General features: G+C 33.7%; 1 protein-coding gene across 6 annotated transcripts in view; it reads left to right on the top strand.

Annotated features, from left to right (window-relative positions):
- Window positions 1-12332, top strand: part of LOC142976073 (monocarboxylate transporter 10-like) — a 95593-nt gene that overhangs the window by 64592 nt on the left and 18669 nt on the right. For 2 of the 6 annotated variants that reach the window (XM_076119285.1, XM_076119288.1), the window contains exon 1: window positions 1473-1697. The exons of 1 other annotated variant lie outside the window; for it this stretch is intronic. The gene's annotated coding sequence lies outside the window, so the exon portion shown is untranslated. 3 more of the 6 variants (XM_076119290.1, XM_076119289.1, XM_076119287.1) reach the window with 3 other exon arrangements.

The following is a 12332-nucleotide window of genomic DNA, read 5'->3' as shown; positions in this document are numbered from 1 at the left end:
CTTTATGTGACATTTGTCCGCAAAAGTGCTTTCATCTGAAAATAAGCGTAAGCTAAACATGTTATTTTACAAGATTAAATTATCTTAATCTTATTCCACGACGGAAATGACTACTTTATAACGCGCAACTTAATTATAACTCTTGGACTTTTGACTAACGACAATCAATTTTTTAATTTATATTTTGACACAACATGAATCACAGTAAATGGTAGACAAACAAGAATAAATGTATTTCGGCGCCTTCTTATTATACAGATTACAATTAATTGTTTATGGTGCCGCAATTTCTATAATTTATGGTCTATTTTTAGTTATTTCGAAAGCAACAAGTAGAGCGGCTAAACTTAATTTATCACTTGGTAAATACAATAAGTGGTTAATTGGCTATTGCCATAAATACTGTCTTGAGTCTCCTTATTAATTGTCTAATTATATATTATTGAAGTTTAGTGTGATTTATTTTTAAATGTTACGTATGTCTATTTATGTTTCCGGTCCTGGAGTATATAACTCAATTAATTAAAGATTTTAATCGGATGTTTTGAAAGGTGTACTTCTGGTGTTGTTTTATTTTTATTGATCATCTAAGTCCTTGGTTAAAGTGAAGACGGAAAAACTTCAGAGAAACCTTGTAGCTAATAAGTGCGTACGCAAAAGTTCCAGCTAACATTCTGAAAGAATTAGTTCTAGCAACATACATTATTACTCCATAACGAAACTTCTGAACTGTATTATGATTACATCAATGCTTATTCGAAGCTTCAGGATACAATATACGACACTTAATAACAGTAAGTACTAATACTTTCAAATAATACTTCGTATTCCAACAAGTTCGCTTCGGAAGCACAAGTATCGAACATTTAGATATCAAATCTCCATATACAGTGTTCGGATAACTTTATTATTGGAGCTAATAAGAGAGAATACCGAGTGTAGGAACATTGCGAAACCATAATAGTACGTAATTGTATCGGACACGTAGTTGGCAGGTAAGTGAGGTAATCCAACCAATAGCAGAAGTTAACAGGCTGCCAAGTCGCGAGCTGTTGTTGTGGCAAGTCGCTCCGGGCCGGGTAATAGTTGTGAATCTGTAATAGGGTTCACACCTGCTACTGCATTAGGTACTGATATTCAGATCGATTTCTATGTTGTAGTGATAACGAATTAAGTAAAGCTTAAGATGTCATAAAACTTTTATGATAAAAAAAAGAATATCCAATAATTTCAAAAACAGTACCCCTAAGTCACCCATATAAAAAAATAAAACCTGAAATTTCAGCTTATAATCATACAAAGTCTTAAAGACTTTGTATAATTATAACCAAGAAATGAATATAAGATATGTCTCAATAAGAAGTAGCAGCCCTAATGTTGCAGTGTAGAGCGTATCACACCGGTCGTCGAATGTGGAGCACGCGGCGGGCCAGCGGCGATGCCTCCGACAAAAAATCAGTGTAAGCTGTACACGAAGGCGCTGCGGTCGCGCGCTCGGTCCCGCCGCACAGTCCGCACACTCGCCACCACACGCCCGTCACACTACCTAGCGCACAACTTACCCGCTCCAACAAACTTACTCGCAACTTTCAAACGTATTCGCCGCTCCAAGTTCCCAGTCCTCCACTCTTTCCTACCCTCGATTAACTACTCCAGTGGAAATTTAAAGTGAAAAGTGTCATATTGTTAGTTGGTGTGTAAGTTAACAACATATGGCCGTGGCCCGAGGTCCGGTCGTTAGGCTGCGATCGGTCGTGCCGCCTCGCCGATAGAATCACGACAAGCGAGCACGTGTGTGCCTATTGCGTCTGGAGGCTCACCATTCACTTCACCTATTTTGTCATCTCACACTTGTATTGAACTGTTTTCAATTTCGAAAGTATCAATAGAAACTACATAAGTCGGCTAGCCTGATTAGGAATCTAACACACTTAAATTGAACGCACACGATTAGCAATAAATACAAACATACCTAGACATGATTTCACTGTGTCATAAACCTTGTGAGTCATATTCAATAATTATATTTTTAACCATTTTGAGAGTGGCGTAATAAATCTGAAATTCTTTAAGTAGAACTTGCTAATAAATCTTATCGGATATAATTTAAAACTTATAAACTTAAGTATCCTATTAATCTTCTCAGTACAACTCACATGTGAATTTTCTGATCAGCTGCACCGCAAGGTCGTTTAATCAAAGTAATCCAACATGTTATTTTTGAACTCATTTGAATTATTTGTGCACATAAGCTGTGAGACAAACTCTTGAAACCGTGTATACCGATAGTCCTTAATAAATTCACTAAGAGGTCGTTGTAATTTAGAAAAGTCTTAAAAACTTCTTCATTTAAGATAAATGCTTGAAATCGTTTACATTCACTTTACTTAAAACTACTTTTTTACTTTAGAAGTGTCTCGTCTTTGTCCTATCAAATTCTTCTAAATTAGATTAATTGCTTTCACCGATTCCTCGGACATCTATTTTTTAACAGAGAATCGAAAGCTTTTCGTAGACGCCTTACGCGCATTTAGAATTTTCTTTTGCCCGGTAGTGACGGAAACGCGAGAACTTTTCTTCCTAAAACATCTCATTTCCATTAATTTATTGTGGGGTTTCATCTATTCTCGTTCAGTCCCAAGGCTTTACATCATATTATACAAGTTTTAATTTTATTCTGTTATTGATCCTGAATAATATCCGCCGCGAATTAACGTGCCGAGAATTTTTGCCATAACAAAAGCCTTACTCAAGTCCGATTTAACCATAACATTCACAATTGAATCTAATTTTGTAAGATGAGTCTTCAATATTTGATAAAGCAATGAGATATTCTAAATTACTAAAAATGAATATCGAAATATCAATCAGAGGCGAAACTAAAACAAGTTTAGCGAGCGCATGTATGTAAAATCACTTACTTAAGGCTGATTAAATATTACTAGGTCAATTAATTTCCGTTCTCATCATAATGACGTGTGTTGACGCTATTTATTTACATATCATTTATACCTCACAAAATTTACGAGGTTCATAGGAATTATCGTAACTATGACGACATTATACGAAAATAACTTTAAGAACAAAATAAATGCAGATGAAAGATAAGCAAGGAACAGAACGACAGTTGAAGAGAACATAATTAGAAGACGAAGTTTGGTTCCGTCCCACTACAAAGGAATAGCAGGTAATTAGTTACTTTAGAACAAGAAGCGTGAGCTTCCGCACAACGAAAATATTGAGACATCAAGCTCAATCTCATGTACTATAAATAAATGCACTAATTGCAAATCAATAATCTGTACAGTTTTAATCAAAATTTGATTCATGTAAACATTTATTTACATGAGAATTCTAATAAAATATATCTATCCAATAAGAAAAATATATATTTGACATTTACTAAGCGACGTCTTGTACTATAATATAAAAGCATCTCTATCAAACAGCTTATAGTTTCCAGATTCTCGTTTATAATCCACGCGTACAAAGTCCCTTGACATATTAGTTTAATTTATTATAAACTTTAGCAAGTTAACACATCATAACCCAATTGCAAACTCCAGTCAATATCGTTTGTTCTTGATATATTATATTACGCTTTAAATACCTCTCTCTAATAAAATAATAATATACGATTCAACAATAATATAAATTACGCCGTACAAATGATGGTCGTACTATAACTTTTATATAATTGAAGATTTGTATCTATAATTAAGAGACGTTATAATTATTAGTTAGCGTTATTTATTGCCCGATAGTATTGGTTAGCTATGTAAAATCTTTTCTCTGCTTTCTTACCGATATTTACGATTTACGATACCGAGATTTATGAATAAAGAATGACGTTTTTATCAATAGTTACAAGTACACGATGTTACCTAAACTTATCCGTTACATTGTTGATTTTCAAAAGCTCAACTTGATTGAATATTAAATTTACTAAGCTACATAATTAGACTAATAGCTTAATTCAAGACAAAGCAAAGAGTTCTATAAAAGTGCTGTCTCAAAGCACTGTCCCTTCACAATCAAAACATTGAGGTACAGACAGCTCGATCACTTTTTCGTGGAGTTAAGGCCCGACAGTGTAAAAGTTTTCCATACGCGGGATAGTCATGAATAGGCAATTCCAAATATTTCCGATCACGTACTGCTCCGTCTTTGGGCCCAAGCCAAATGTCGCCGATAATTTTGAATACATACCAACTGAGTGACTTGCTATGTTACAACTCTACTAACTTTCTCCGGGAACTTAAATAGGTCTTCGAAAAACTCGAATCATAGATTTAGAGAAACATTCTGTAGTTCATACTCAGTATTAAATATTGTAAAATATACACGCAGAATAAATACTAGGTGTTTTTAATTTACATGAAATATAATTCCAGGAACCGAGTCCAATAAATAAATTGTAGAGGCAGTTTTTGGAATTATAATCAAACGGACAATTTCATTCGAGGAATGAGACATTACATTCAGTATACAGGATGCAACTCATCATCGTATATTACTGTAAAAATGTTTAGTGTCTAAATACTCGGGTTTAATTAAAGCTCTACAATAAAATGTTATATTAACGATCTTTGCAGAATTTAGCTTTCTGAGCGGAAATACGCACTAATAAAGAAAACTCAACGACCACAGTTAAGAGCAAAACGAATGAAGTACTTCCAACTATTTCCAATAGTCTCTCTAGATCTTAACTTTTTACTTTTTTATTGACATCACCGATTTATAGTAGATATATTTTTTCACATGAAAATGTCGGAGTCGTAGAACCATTGTTCGATGTTCTACTATCCACTTCCGTCCACGACGTGATATACTGTATAGAAGCCCTCAGCGCAATATCGATACACAATAATGATCATCGGCAATGCTATGTTATAAATGTTCCATTGTGTTTACGGCTTATTCTAACACTTTTTGCTTTCGTCGTGATGTACCGTAACCTGTCTTTATGGAAGATCGATCGCAGATACATGTATATAAAAATAAAACAATTTATCTGGTTCAATCGTCGAACCAATCACCGTTTGTCAGAAATATTCGAGACTCACGAAGTGGAAAACTTTACAACGGGGTCGTAATTTTCAACTACTTTATATTTCATCCGTTTTCCCACGTTTTATGTCTTGAATCTTTATTACTTTTATTATTTTCTTAAAACGACTCTGATTTCCAGAGGTGTGTCTTATCTCACGAAAATATCAGTGATGGCGTCGCAAATATTTACGAGTATTTTATAATCGCATACAAGGAGTCGTCTTCATTGTCGCATTGACACAAAAACATGATGATAAAATATGTATGATTTGATCATCCCTCGCCGAGCTGCACTCGTGCACTGTAGGACGTCGCGCGTCGCCGGCGCCCGGCGACTCGGCCTTCCTTTAACGGCTAGCATTCGCCAAATAAATTGTCCATATGTGCAGTTTATCTGGCAGATTATAAAGTTGTAATAAATACGCGTAACGTTTCGAAAATAATGTATAGCTGAGTTTGGTCTCGCTCCTCGTTGTAATAACATGGCATTAATCGTATGTCTAGAGGGTGAATAATGTTGCAGCATCAAACTTTGGACGTTTAAGAGCTCTGTGATTGATGGAGCTCAGAGGATTGTTATAAAACTTGTCGCGCCAGTAGTCACATAATATGTGGGGCCGGGTTCCTTACTAATTGTATTTTGTATACTTTAACCAATAATTAAGTGCGGGGATAATGGATCTCTACATAGAAAAAACACGAAAAAAAATTCTATTACGGGTCTTATAAATCTTTAATAATATATCCCTACATCATTATGACGAATATTTTTATGTTGTTGGAGAGCTTTTTCCGAGATCGGCATAAAAATATTAATTTCGTCGCCAAAAAAGCTGACGACACAGCTACAAATGATTTATGATAGAACCTAAATTCGTGAAGTAGTCTGTACCTGGCGCCATCATTTAAGCGATTCATTTATTAAACCTGACATGACAGTCACACACTTTTTATGAAATACTAATATTAGCTTAAACGTGATTAATATTGGAATCGAAAAAATCGTATCAATTTATAAAATGGGCAAACAAAATGGTATTTTCGTGTCCTTCAGAATAAAGTTATTACTAAGCTTGGCAATTAATATTCATATCTAAAATAATTTTCGTGATAACGTGATTGATACCTTTTCATATTGCTATTCAGTTTGAACAAACAAATCCCTTAATTGTTTGTTTAAATATAATGAATCTCTGGAAGGTATCATCAGTGGCAGCGATTATTGAAGTAACTGGTAATTTCAAATACATGAAAAATATAAAGTTAGCCTTTAAGTTAATGCACATTTGTTATTTGCCTTTGGTATTTACTCGCGAAATCTTCTGTTGCGTTTTTGGTAATAATACAACCTGTTAGATACGTGCTCTTACCCCCGGTTTCTGAGTACATTTTAAACTACCCTACCTATATCTATTCAATAGCGTTTTTTTTGTATGGGTTTTAACGCTATTGAAAAAATAAACTGCCGCTAAATGTACCTCAGAAACCGGGGGTTAGACAAACAATGTTTGTATCTTTAAATAGATAGTAATTCTGTATTAACGTTTTTAGTATTGACTGAAATAAGTGAAGCATCAAAGAATTGAATATAGTGGTCATAAACGATGTTTCACAGTGGAGTGGCATCAAATGATGTTAGCGTCACGTCATCTAGCCGCAACCAGCGACCTAGATGCATGCGTTATGCTCCCACAGAATCTGAATCTCTGTTCAATTCCCGTCCCGTCCGCTATCGACGCTGACGAGATGACCTACGACACTCAATCTCCATACCATTGATATGAAACTATAACTTGTTGCAAACTTGAAATAAACCAACTCAAATTAATATATTGTTTATTTCGTACTAGCTGAGCTGCACGGTATCGCTCGCTTGCAACACCTATTTCAGCGTTAAGGAATATTTCGAAAAGTAGCCTTTGTTTGATCGAGATCGGTATCGCGATTTTTTACCACTATCGACTATCGACAACCGGCTAGCTATTGATAAATGTATGAAAATCTGATCAGCGCTTCTAGCGGGCGCTGCAGGAACCATACTTGTAGTACATTATTAAAAGTCACACTCTCGATACTCAATAGTACCGACTGTAGAAAATAGCGCTTCAGGAACTATGTCCATGTTATATTCATCCGTATCGGTACAGTTATTTTAGCCGTGAAAGCATGAAAGATAGACACACCAACTTCCGGATTTATAATATTTGTTTGGATACAATTTTAACAAATTATTAGAAATTTTGTAAGTTGTCAAAGCTTCTGCCGGATTGTAAACCTAGTGAATACATGTCGCTTTTGTGTATCAGTTTTAATGATGATGTAGAGCAGTGATAATGAATGGAGATAAGATAAAATTATTACTTTTTGGTCAGCCCTGAGTCTATAAACATTTTTGTTGTTTATATTGACTATCGCAATTAAACATGAAGTATAAGTAAATACTAGAAACTAAAAATACTTATTAGGTTTATAATCTGTTTCAATTTACCACTTGCTACTAAATAATAAAAAATGGGAGGAATAATGAATGCATTATTAGTCGGAACTAAAATGGCTTGTACGATTCAAAACGAATAATATCCCAGTCAGCAAAAATACCAAATTGGCAGCTTACATGCATGAGTTAACGGTTCCGGAAAATCCCCGCTTTAATTCACGAACGTACTGCGGTTACAATAACTAAGGTCCGTATTAATAGACTAGGGATCAACTAGGGAATACGGTTTTGAGAACCTATTTTATGTTATGTATAATAGAATACGGGAATTAACGCGAACACGCATTTTACCTTAAAATGCCTTTTATATTTTAAGGTAAATTGCGTGTTCGCGTTAATTCCCGTATTCTATTATACATTTAACATGCAACGCGATAGTTTAAAAGTTACTATTTTATTTTATTATGTCAAACGGGTTCTTAAAACCGAGCTTCCAAATTGTCACGAGGTTATTAATACGAACCTAAGTAAATAATAAGCTATATCAATTCTTTCCTTTTTCAAGCTAGACTTAAGGTAAAATCAAGTTAGATTTTGTATTGATTGTCGTTGTATAATACTTAGTTCCATTGACTCCTATCGCAGCAATTTTAAGTTTTTCTTAAAGATCTTAATTTACTGTACAGTTTTGCATCTCCCAGATTTTTATTTTGATCAAAGTAGATCGGGTTGAATAGATTTTACATAAATGTTTAGTTCACATTATGCTTAAATTCCGTTAACTATGAGATAGGATGTCCGGTACTATAAATAGTTAAATCGGCCCTTGACTATTATGATTCAAAAGTTCTTGAAATAATTCACGATTACCTTCGAAATAAGTACCTTAAATATTTGAAACAGTTTCATAGTCAATGCTCTTAACGTAAACAAGACTGACGTTTATCTATTCCCTTTTTCATTCACAGGGATACTACGCACTGAATTCCTCTAGTAAAGATCTAAAAATAACAAGTCTATTTATTCTTTTCAACATTGGTTCTAGTTCTATGATAAACAAAATACGCGTTGTTACAATCTTCACGAATCCACACCAATATTATGAATGTAAAAGTGTATTCGTTTGTCTTTCCATCACGGAAAATGCTCGACTGATTGGGATAAAATTTGGTAGGGTGATAGATTGTAAATGTCCCAGGTTAAAACATCTGCAATAATTATCATTGAAAAGAAAACCACACTACCGATAGTTAAATTACCTACATACCTTCTGAGAAATGAGATATTAATGTTTAAACCTTAACCAAATATGAGATTTACCTCATGAAAACCAATTCAATAGATAATTCGCGGTTTATGTGGTAATAAAGTTTAGCCGTTAACAATCTGCCACGGTATTACTCGTAAGATGCTATCAGAACTAATTAACCCGAAGGGGCAACCAAATGCCCGTTGACGTTTCAATCTCTGAGCATATTAATTTCCCAAAAAAAATTATAAGAAAACATCTAAGTAAGGCGAAGATAATTTGCTTCAAAATGTTGTTAATTTACCGACTTGAAAAAAGAGCAGATTCTCTAGTCGAGGGACCTGAGAAAAATGGTGCTTGCTCTGTATATTCATTTAAATTTTATACAATTCCGACAAGTAGTTTTTATTTTATCCATAATAGTAACAACTATTATGGATAAAAACTAAGTACTTGTTGATGATATATTGCGGTGTTTATTAGGTTACAAACTCTTCGGCCGAAATACATAAGCTTGGACCTTATTAGATACATTTTTATTTGGCAATAACCTTAGTAGGTACTCGTTTAATGAAAACACATTAAAAGTTCAACTATTGATACATACCTCTCACGTAAGACCCGTTTTAAAAGCTGGTTCCTATTCAATGAAGATTAACTGTCAAAACTCATAGGCCTATTGAATGTAAATTATAGAATAATTTCACAAAATTACACACCTAGAAAAATACGTAAATGCTTTAGCGAAGACACGTGTAATTACGATAATAAATGTTTGTAGTTGTGTGTGTTACTACGATTTCATAACTTTATTCATTTGAGATAATAATATGTTATCAATGAAAGTGAAAACTACGGACTTGTCTTAACGTCGGTTAAATATTGTTAACTAACTGGAGATGTAGTTTTTTGGTCTCTGCCTACCCCCTCTGGGGAAAAGGCGTAATTTCATAAACCTGTGTCTGTATGTATTATTAGAATTAAAGTCGTATTAAGAAAATGTAAGAGGAATTTCATTGGTTTAAGAAAGGTTAAGTTTATTTTAGTCGGTTTTATGAAACAATTCGTGGATTTTTATCGAAATTAAATTTGCATTAAAATCTGAATTTAATGTTGGTAAGATTGTATTACTTATTCGTAAGTAGATATAGTCCTAAATTTCAACAATGAGAAGTCAATTTCGTAAGGGTCAAAGAGCCAGGTTAATTCTGTCCGGGATTTATTTACTCTCTACATCTTCTCCGCTAATGTAAATATTCCAAAATCCCTATACTATTAACCTTAACACGTTTACGGGGGACGACGTGTTACTTTAAATTGAATTTTACAAAGGATTTATCCGAAATATCCCTTATTTCCTAAACACGGTAAATTATGATGCCACAGACAGACAGACAGATACGTCAAACTTTTAACACCCCTCTTTTTGCGTCGGGGGTTAAAAATAGTCGAAATAGTCTTATAATTTTGACCGTTTCAGTAAAGCTCATTACTTGTTAGAAGAAACGGCAAGAAACTCACAGCTTGCTCATTTCAATTGACATTTTGCTCTTATTCAAAGGTATTTCTATAAAATCGCATTTAAACCATAAAAAAGGGAATTTTAAAGTTAAAACCGCATAAATAAAGTGAGATTTATGTGCGAAACTAAGCAAGCTTGATTTGCGTATTAAATTTATTACGTCTATTTCAAATTCAATTTTAAGCACGAACATTGATCAATACAGTCTACATTTGTAATCCACACCTTACCAAAGCGTTTTCGAGTAGGTAGATGTCATAAATCGTCTTTGAAAAGATGTACCCACGCAGTCTTATACCTTTCTGTATTGCTCCATACATATTGAACTACGATCATGAAGCTTTGAAACCGTGAATACATTTAACTTCTTTAGAAAATAAATTCAGCGCATTTTCTTTTTATGGTTACAGTATTTCAGCTAAGAATCTATGTTTTATTCAATTTAATAAAGCATGGAGGTTCCATCTTCTTGAACATATCGTAATCTGTTATTTTGATAGACTGGTTACAAAAATGCCATTAAATATTATTTATGAACCATTAAAAACAAAATAGAGGATGCATTCTAATTTTGAAAGGAACTCTTAACTATAAATATCAAATTGTAAATTTTTCTTCAAGTATTTAGTCACAGTCTCTATAATAGAAACTAACATCTTATGAAATTAATATGATACAAACGAGCACGACATAACTCATAAAGTTTGTATAAATGTTAACCAAACTTCCCTTTCTTTTGTTCCAAATATATTCTACAAGACTGAAATGGTTTGGAAAGAATTATGTGGATGTAAAAGTGACATTTATGAGCTCTCGAATAGTCGCGTTAATTAACTAAATAGTTCATTTATGTGTCGCTACGATGAGGTTCGAATTTGTAACAATCACACCGACAGACACTAATGGCCTCTTAATTATTTATAAACGCAACATCTTCATAACTCACAACGTTGAATATATTATAAATAACATAAAACATCTCTAAATTATGTTAAAAATGCTATATAACATGATAATTACTCGCTGTGAACGATATCATGTCAAGTTTTGTTTATACGATGCTATTTAAGAACAACATGGTTACATATAAAGCATGAAGTGATTAATACATACATAAAGGCTTATTGTACGTTGTATTAAATCAAAAACGAGTCGTTATCAGAAATTAAATTTAAAATTCCGAAACAAAAAAGCGGCAGTGAAAATGCCGGGACAGATCGCTTAATAAGGGCCCGTAACGAAACAGGGAGTAATCAAAAACAAGTGAAGTGCTGTTAGTGCTCATAAAAAGCTCTTTAAACTGTCCCAGACTTCATAACTGACATCCTCTTAAAGGCCAAAAATTTCACAATTGCCTCCATTTCAAGAAAGTATTCAGATTTCATTTGTTGCGAAACAACAAAGCGTGGAATGTTACGTTTTGTTGCACTTTCGTTTGTTTAGATCAAACACATATCAAATTCAAATGATTAATTAGCAATTAGGAATCGAATAATACAAGAATTCTATTTGCAGAGCTAAATTGTTAATGAAGTTGCAGCCAGTGCTTTCTATTCTAGTCTTGCATATGTTTGAATTTAAACTGAATAATCCTGTTTGAATAGTAATGAAGCCAGGTTTTATTTTTGTAATTGTCAGTTAGTGTAAACCCACAGCGAGCGATCTACATAAACTGGATTTAGAATTCTTTGTAATTTATTATGCGTCTCGTTCAGATCGGTCGCGGCAAAGCCCGTTGTTCCTGAAGATTTATAATGGAAATTTTATCGAAAATTTATTTTAACAGCACCGATTCATGACAGTTTAGAGGAATTATAACGCAATTAAAACATTTCCCTAATGGGAACAAAAGGAAGTTAGGGCCATAAAATATTTGTACCGAAATAACACGCGGTGACGTAATATCGTATCGTGTAGGGAAAGCAATACAATTTGCGGACCCCAGGTGGGCCATCGCTCGATTACATGCTAACGACAAGGCCTCCCAACTATAAACACCGTGTAAGTACATTTATCGATATATTAAACAGGCGAGTGCATAATAAAAGCACATTTTTCCTGTTAACACTTAA

This window comes from Anticarsia gemmatalis, chromosome 10 (assembly GCF_050436995.1).
Source record: "Anticarsia gemmatalis isolate Benzon Research Colony breed Stoneville strain chromosome 10, ilAntGemm2 primary, whole genome shotgun sequence".
NCBI classification, from domain to species: Eukaryota; Metazoa; Arthropoda; class Insecta; order Lepidoptera; family Erebidae; genus Anticarsia; species Anticarsia gemmatalis.
Note: the sequence above shows the minus strand (reverse complement) of the source record. Positions and strands in the feature narration are given on the sequence as shown.